This window comes from Pteropus medius, unplaced genomic scaffold, assembly GCF_902729225.1.
Source record: "Pteropus medius unplaced genomic scaffold, Ma_sr-lr_union100, whole genome shotgun sequence".
In the NCBI taxonomy this organism is placed as follows: domain Eukaryota; kingdom Metazoa; phylum Chordata; class Mammalia; order Chiroptera; family Pteropodidae; genus Pteropus; species Pteropus medius.
This window is the reverse complement of record NW_024342644.1, coordinates 5,182,215-5,191,518: the sequence shown is the minus strand read 5'-3', so window position 1 is coordinate 5,191,518 and position 9,304 is coordinate 5,182,215. Positions and strand designations below refer to the sequence as shown.

General features: G+C 37.9%; 1 pseudogene; it reads left to right on the top strand.

Moving 5' to 3' along the window:
* The first annotated feature begins 7,963 nt into the window (after positions 1 to 7,963).
* Positions 7,964 to 8,082, top strand: LOC120605625 (uncharacterized; annotated as a pseudogene).
* The last annotated feature ends 1,222 nt before the right edge of the window (positions 8,083 to 9,304 follow it).

The following is a 9,304-nucleotide window of genomic DNA, read 5'->3' as shown; positions in this document are numbered from 1 at the left end:
ATAAAAATTAGCATTATTTATAGTGGTTTATGATGAATTAAAGAAATATGCAAACAGAATATCAAAATGCAATGTGATGCATTCTAAATTAGAGCACAGAGGAAAGGAGAAAGAAACTCTAAAGGGTTCTGTGAAGATTTCATGAAAAAAGTGACATTTTTAAAGCAGAATCTTGACTAATGAGTGGGAGTCTACCCCAATGTAGAAATAGACAAAAAAGACTCTGAGTGAGAGTGTATATACAGAGACTGAATGTGTGAAAGAATATGGTATGATGGCAGAACAGGGAAACGTTTGATGTGCCTAAACCAGAGACACAAAGTGGAAGAAGATGTCCCTGGAAAAACTGACCTACATGCCTGTGTACCCTACTCAATGGTTGGGCTTTATCCTATAAAAGTAATAGGGTTTTAGCCAATGGGTGAATGCACCAATCTGTTTTAGGATGATCACTCTAGCAGAGCACCTCTCAGAGTCTGGCCCCAGACTAGCAGTGGCAGCAGCATCTGGAAACCTGATAGAAATCCACATTCTGGCCCCAACCTGACTTCAGAATCAGAAATTCTGGTCATGGGACTTGAGAATCTGTGTTATGTCAAGGCATCTAGCTGACTCTTCAATGGTAAATTGAAGTTTGAGAACCTCTGTTCTAGTAACAGCGTGGAGAATGAAGCGGCATAAAGGCAGATGGAAGCTCTATAGATTGTTCCAAATAGCTCAATGCTTGGCTCTGCTGAAATTGACCAGCAATCTCCCTCGATTACCGTTCCTTTAAATTATTCACTCAACCTCTATGCTATGTAGAATCCCTGCACTTTAGAATAAAAAACATTCCTTAATTTAAAAACTGAGGGCATGAGTTTGGGCTGGACAGGATGCATTAGAGAGACCTTTCTGAAACCTTAGCAGGAAATGAGCAAAGGATATCTGGAGCACCAGTTCTCAAATCTATCTGGGTAGTTTTTTTAAAAATATAACTTCTGAGTCCAATACTCAAGTTAGCAAACAGAATCAGCATCCTGTATTGGGCTCTTCTTTCTCCGCTGTTCTTAAGTCTTCTTTGAATTTTGTGCTTTTTGTTTATGGAATCTTCCGTCTTGCTAAGGTTGTTCAACTACTTGCAATTTTTGAGGATTTCTGCTAAGTACCACCTGCCTTCTTTATAGTGGAAGACAGCCTTACAGCATCAGAGTTGGGAGGGGCTGTCAATACCCATAGACCTATGGCTCTCAATTCATAAATCCCCTGGAGAACAAGCAGTTTTTGTTTTTGTTTTCATTTTGTTTTGTTTTGACTCAGGCTCAACTTCGAGCAAAAGAAATTAGAATTCCTAGGAGTGAAGTATTTCTGAAATGCTCCCTACGTGATCCTAATGAACTAGCCCTAATCACTGCAAAGTAGTCCATCGCCTTCATTTTAGTAAGAAGTCATCAAAAAAGAAAGATCCTAGGGTCAAGAAAGAGCACGTTATATAACCTGAGTGTATTAAAATGCTTAAGAGGTGGAGGGGGATGAGTACTGAGGAAAGATCATCGTATTTAGAAATGAGGATGATACTGTTGGACTTACAGGCACAGGTAGCTGAACGAAGCCAGCTATTAGAATCTCTCCCCAATAACTAAAGCAACAAACAAGATATTAAAAACAAACACAAAAGCTGAAAGGAAGCAATAAAAATGTATCAGGCATAAATAAACAAGAAAAAAAGGAACAACTTTATGTCATATGCTTTGAAAAAGAGGCAATAAGGGAAGGAACAAATGATTCTGGAATGGTACAATCTGGTGTGGATCCTGACTGCTTCTTCTCCACCAGAAGCATTGCTGAGGAAAGCTGTGAATGAGGCAACAACATCTTGAGCTTTCTCATTAACACTATTCAGTTTGCAAGGAAATGGACCAAAGGCATGGATTGGCATCCTTGGGAAAAATTGTAGCGAGCCTTCCAGATTAGAAGTCTTTTTGTCCCTTGGGGTCCTTGGAAGATGTTAGGACTACAAAGCTTCTCACCTTCTAAGACATTGTGTTAAGTTGGAGTGATGAACTAAATCTCATGGGAGTAGAATATATTCCTTGCTAGGTGGATTATAGAATCTCAAAACTCTTTTAAAACTCATGACCCCTGGGCTCAGACTTCAGCCCCAGCTTGCCTCTACCTTCACCCTCTTCATACTAGCTGACTACAGAAAATTGAACTAAAAGCAACATTTAGCCTTAAAACTGGAAAGGCACAATAAACTGGTCTCAAAATAAGGTGGAGAACATGTCAAATAGAATCCATTACACCACATAAGAGCAATTAGACATTTGAGCAGCACTGTCTATTTAAAGCATGCATAATTCCCTCCTGCTCGACAGGTGTTCTATGACTAAAAACTAAACTAAACTAAAAAATGAAAAGAAGAGCGCATACAAAAGATGGGCAAAGAACCCAGTCTGGAAGAAAACGTAAACCAAAAATTAGATTTCCCATGAGTGCATCCTTCTAAAGACTTTATTTAAAAAAAAAATAATAATAATTCGAGAAGATTCTAATATTGCTCAAGACAAGGGGTGAGGGATAAACCAGATCCTAAAGAGTAAAGAATGGGGTCTGGGGTAAGTAGGGCTTTATTATGATAATGAGTAAAAGAAGAAAATCAGAAGTATGAGGGTTTATCTGAGAAATGAGAGGAAATTATGATTATTTTTTTATTATGAGGTGGAACCACTGAGTATGTTTGTAGGCTAAGGATAATAATAAAAAATACAGAGACTTATCAGTCTTAAAAAAAAAAAAAAGGAGATTCCGACACATGCTGCGATATGTATGAACCTTGCTAAGTGAGACAAGTCGGTCACTAAAAAAACAAATGCTGTATGATCCCACTTATATGAGGTATCTAAAGTAGTCGAACTCATAGAAACTGAAAGTAGAATGGTGGTTGCCAGGGGCTGGGGAGATGTTGGTCAGTGGATACAGAGCTTCAGCTTTGCAAGACAAAAAAGCTCTAGAACTCTGTTGCACAACAGTGTGAATATACTTAACGCTACTGTACACTTAAAATGGTTAAGATGGTAAATTTTATGTTATGCATTTTTTATTACCATTATTAGTTCATTAATATAAATAAATAAATAAATTGTCTTAAGGGCTAAATTGCCACCTTTTATCATCTTGCTCTGAGTGTTGCTGTTTATCCGGTTAGAATGATTTCCATCCTGTCTGATAGCAAGGAATTCTGATTCAACAAAGTGGAGATAAAAGTCAAAAGATGGAGAAAAACTAAAATTTAGCGGCATCATTTGAGCCACTGGGTCAAATTTTACCAGAAACAATAAACTTTGAAATTTTCAGTTAGGAGAGACACCAAAACACCTTTTTTCTCTTTAAAAGAGAAGAAAAGATAAAGGATTCCTATTAGATTCAGCCTGACTTTAATTATATCCTCCAGACCATAATGTAGAAAATAACTTGGACTAAATAATTTTTTAAATAATAGGTTAATAACTTTTCATAGTAAGTCAATAATAGATTACAAGTACTCTATCACAACTTAATCTTCATTTAGGTCAATGAGTGTTAATTAATTGGTTATGGATTGGCTCTGGCGCATTTTCTGTATAATCTAACAGTGCTGGCTGTGTTCATTAGCAGAAAAATGAACTGTGGCCTCTGTGTTGAGCAACAGCTTTGCTTTCTCATACAAAACCGTTTCAAGTCAACTGCAACGCTCCAATATCCATATAAGTTCTGGAATTCTCACAGAAGGATTTGCGAGATAATTCTTATTCATTTTGGAGCAATTCGCCTTCTGTGCACCCACTTTCCTATTTGGTTATTTTTTACCATTACTCAAGCTGGAGATTCTGGTCTGCCTATAATGAGCCAGACACCCAAACTGCTTTTTAGGGTGGTCAGCAAGGCTCTCTAATTTTAAAATACCCAAAAATTTCAATTTGAGGTGGGAAGAACCCTAGAATTACATCAACTACAAGATGAATGGAATGAGTTTCTTTTTTCTCCTCTGCGCAATACAAAGAGAAAACTTTCATTGGATTTAATTGTCTCTCCTTTCATTGATCTCTGGCTCTTATAAGAAGGTGCAAGATAGATGGTTAAAAAAATCAAAAGGTGTCTGTACTCATAGTAATCTCTGTTGAAAATGACTAACAGCTATTTCAAAGGACAAATAGCTTAAAAAGCTGAAAACACTAGTGAGCCATTGTGAGCCAATCAGTATAGAAAGCAAATGTCTGGTGTGTCAGAATAACAGTCTGTTAGGGGAGGAATTTTTTGGAATTGAAGATGTCCCAGATGACTTTTTAAATGGTTCAATTAAAATCGTAGTTTACAAACAACATTATAGTATGGTTTATCTAACATTAGAACATTTTCATTTACTCATTTGTATAATAGCTGAGAAATATTCACTCAGTGGATATATAACACATATTCTTTTTAACCTTCTGTTTAATACTTTAGCTGTTTCATGAACATCTTAATCCATGTTGATTTTCTTGTATTGTGAACTATTTCATATAACAGATTCTCAGAAAAGGAATTATGGGGTCAAAGGGTAAGAATGTTTTTATAGTTCTTGATTCATGCTGCTCAATTGATTTGCAAAAAAATATTTAGTCGATTGAATAAATATTTAGTCTCACTTTCTCCCTGTTAACACTGAATATCATTAAAATAATTTTTATTATAATTAAAAGAGAGGAAATGTTCTTTGTACTTATATGACTACTACTGAAATTAAACATTTGCTACATGTTCTTTATTAGTTTATTTCCCTTTTTGTGAATTGTTTGTTTATGTAATAGTTCATAAAGCAGTGAATGAAGTGAGGTTTATTTCTGAAACTTCCTGATGCCCTCAAACTCTTCCTTTCACTCATCTCGACTACCTGTTATTACAGGCCAGAAAAATTCCCCTGATGCTCTACTGTCACACTGGGAAACTAAGTGAGGATATTCACATTGCCATGTGGTTCCAGGCAAATCCCAGGGGCCTCTATGTCACCCACTTCCTTCTTGCTGCCCTTTACCACCTACGAGAAATGATACTGCCATTTCTGCTCTTGGAGCACTTTCTGAAATCAGAAATCAATGTTTCCCAACATTGACTGCGCATTAGAATCTTCTGGAGAACTTTTAAAATTCCCAGTATCCAGTACATTCTGCACACCAATTAAATCAGAATTTCTGGGGCTGGCATGTGGCATCGATGTTTTCAAAAGCCCCCTTGAGGGTTCCAAAATACAGCCAAGGCTGGGAGCCGTTGCTTTAAATCCACAGTCATAGGAGCCCTGTTAGGCACTGAGGGGACAAAGGCCCATATGCAGTGGCTCCTGTCCTCAGGGAGCTCACAGCTGTGTGATTTGGGTAGCAAAGCACTCTATGAGTGTTTTAAAAAGGAATGGTGTATGTATATGCACATATCAATGTATATATATACTTATATACATATGTATGCACACACACACATATATAGACATATATGGCACTTTATTAACTATAACTTGATCAACCTGTGACATCCATTTAATGGAAATTTTCTGCCTGCAGTTTCTGTCATTAAGATGTAAATTGTATAAAAACAGATTTGTTAAAAACACATGTATCAAAGGCTGAGAGAGTTGGTGATGATCTCTAAATTTTTCTGTCACTACTAACTTAAAGTATCAATTCTCCCTGTAAGAAATTGATTTTTCAAAACAAAGACCTTAAAGCAGGGGTCCATAAACCCCGTGCTGTGGAAGGATATCTGTCGTGGCTTATTAGGAACCAGTCCACACAGCAGGAGGTGAACAGTGGGAGAGTGAGTGAAGCTTCATCTGTATTTGCAGCCACTCCCCAGTGCTAGCATCACCGCCTCAGCTCCATCTCAGATCATCAGGCATTGGATTCTCACAGGAGCACCGGTCCCTGGTACCGAAAAGGTTGGGTGGGGACCGCTGCCTTAATCTGCACTATCAGATTCTGACTTGCTTGAGAAATGGTTGGTTATGTTCACTAAGCTATATTTACTGAGGCAAAATATATGTGTACAGCTTAGGAGAATCATTTAAAAAATAGAGGCAAGAAGGGTTTTCACTTCATTTCTCTTAACAAGATATTTAAACTCATGTATATTTTATACTATCCCTCCCTCAATACTTATCCCTTCACTAGGTGGTGCTCTGGACGAATTCATAAGCTGTAGGCTTTGCCACAGTTAATGTCCCTTTAGAAAAACAAGTCTCATTCTGGGACAGAAATGTCTATTCATTCATGATCTGGATCTAAAGTAATCAGAAATGGTTTCCTTATCTTTTACTAATTAAGAAATAAAGTTAGGCCTGCTTGAACAATATTTATAACTATCAATTCAAATATTGTCTTTAGAATTTTAAAAATCTACCTTATCATTTTATTGAAAGCTATTGCATTTCCCCCCAGTTATCTAGATAATTATAGGCTTTGAAATAGCTTCACAGGCTTCATCTTACAGATATTCAGTGCCTGCTTTTTCTATTAATGCCAATAATGAAATATAGCTCCTATCATCTATATATAAAGATCCAAACACACATTAGATCTGAGAGAATTGGATTTATTTTTATGGGTTAAAGCATCTGCATGTTATCCGAGACAGGACCAAATGGAAAGCATTCCTGACTCTCTCAACAGAAACAGGACCTTCCCTGGCCCCAGGCCCAGTGGTCGAGTCCACAACCAGAATAATACACTGTACGATATTCAGCAAATGACAGGCCAGGCTCAGAAGCGCCACTCAGGGTGGAGTGGCTGCCCAAAGCATTTGTGCTATTCTCAGAAAGCTTGATTAGAATTTCCAGAGGTGTCTGGTCACTGCCATTCCTTTAGCTATCCTGGAAAGGGCAGCATTCTTGGCCGTTCAAGAGGCCCAGACACCACATGCTATCCAGTGTCCATCTTCATCTAACCACAGAGCCTATCTTATGGATTCGCCCTGGCCTCTGTGTTGATAGAGATAGACCATTAGAATAAGTTTAGGCTCTTCCATTGTAAAACTGAGCTTGATACCAAGAGTCAGAGAAGGCCAAAGACATGTTTGCTTCCTTCTAGCACTAAGAGAAATGTCAGCTCGGGAAAACTGGGTATTAATAAGCAAGGAAAACTACAATAATATTTTTTCCTTCCATTGGCATGGCCTAGAGTTTGGCTCGTCTCTGATCCTGCCTCAGAAAATATGATGCTCTTGACATTCATAGCAATTTCTTGGATGAGGATATTGGTGCCTGAGTGTTTACATGGAACTATTTCTGCTCTCCACTTGATTCTCTTTTCTGTCACCCTCTAGGGACTAAGCTAGCCAAGGGTAGGATTAGCCAGTCCTCTCACTGCACAAAGCAGTGTCCTTCAATCTGTTTTGGTGCTTTTACATAAACATTGCTTCCTCCTTCTAAGAAATGATCTCCAAAGAACATGGGGTATTGGAATGAACACACAAGTAAATATGGAAGGTAAAAGAAAGGAAAACAGGAGCATCTACTAAGTCACAGCTTTTAGAAGAGAACAATATTCTGTTCAAGACAAACTTCTCACAATGATAGGAAGTCTGAACATATAACAGATGGACACTTCACATCAGAAGAGTGTCTTCCCTGTGTGAGACCAGCCAATCTTAAATGTCCTGGTGTTCATGTAAAACAGTAGATAGGGAAGGGAAGCTGCAGGGAAAGCGTTGCCACTAGAAGTAAAGCAAATATGGATTGGGTGTGGCTCTTCTTAAACACCCTTCTACCCTTCTTGTGCTGGGGGAGTGGAGCGAACCCAGATGAGAGGCTTGGATAACCCAGAAAAAAGAACGAGGTCAGAGTATGGTTGGGATCAAGTAGGACTCTTTCCCAGTAATCATGTTCCAAACACTTTACATAGATAGTCTCCTTTCATAATCAAAACAACCCTGTGTTTTACAAATGAGAAAAATCAAAACTTTAAAATGTTGAATATTAGTCTATGGCCATGCTACCCTGAACAAGCCCAATCCCATCTGATCTCGGAAGCTAAGCAGGGTCGGGCCTGGTTAGTACTTGGATGGGAGACCACCTAGGAAGACCAGGTGCTATAGGTGTAAAAAAGTAAATAAATAAACATAAATAAAAAATAAAATGTTGAATATTGTATTCAGCATCACTCAGTAAGTGGCCAATTCTAAATTCGAATCCAAGCCTGTCTGCCTTCAAGTCCCACTCTCTGCATTATATCCCAGCAAGAGATCCAGGTTTGCTTCTTACTCTCATAGCCTTTGTCTTTGTCCTTCTAAGGTGGCAAAGAAGTATTTCTGAATGAAGTGCCAACTACCCCAAAGAAGCAAGACTTGTGAATGCATAGGATAAGGAAAAATTTTGCTCTATTAAGTAATGATTAAGTGCAACAGAGTTGAGTCTAACGGTAAAACCCGGTCTCCTTTTCTGTTGCAACCGACACTTGTCTTTTTGAAGGATGGTGACACATACTACTAATACTTACTCTTACTTTTTAAATATGGTGGCATAGCCTAGAACTACTTTTATCACCTTTCCCCCTCAAACCTCAACTTTAGTTTCTTTAACAATGAAAGATATATTTAAAACAGAACAGATTTTCTTGCTAGATACAATATTATAGTGCTTATTAATTCTATAGATTACCTGTAACACCAAATATTCTTTATTTAACACAATAGGACTCAACACAGGATTTTAAATACAATCCGACCCATTTTAATGAACTTGGGATAGCAGATGGATATTTCCACTTATTCTAGAAAGATTCTGTCAAAGGAAACAAACATTATATTCAAATCATTAATTTCTTCAAAAAGAGACATATGCACAGCAAAATTGTCACAAATTGAATTGCATAAAAGAGGAGATGACTTAGCTAGAGTCAAAGATCTCGATATAATTTGATAAAGTATCTAAAGGAAGTGACTTTTCCAAATATCTGAGGGCCCTTGCAGCCAGGAGTCATGTCTTTGCCCAAGCTGAACCAATCACGGCCCTTCCCTGGCATTTTATTTTACCTTGGACAAGAAGAGAGTCAGTCCTGTTCTAGTTGTGGGAGCAACAAGATGTAACATTTGGGCCAGTCACACAAAATTTGTAGTGATAATGAGATCAACGAGTAGAGAAAAGCATAGACAAAGCCCAGATTCTGGTGCTATCCAGGTCTCTCATTACACTTTTTCCTCAAGTGGAGCTGCATCCATGCCCTCTCGCATTTGGCTGTTGGTTTCCTTTGATTATATAAGAAACCCCAGTATCCTATTAAATCCCTCTTTGTGCTTAAGCTAGTTTTAGTTCATCTTTTAT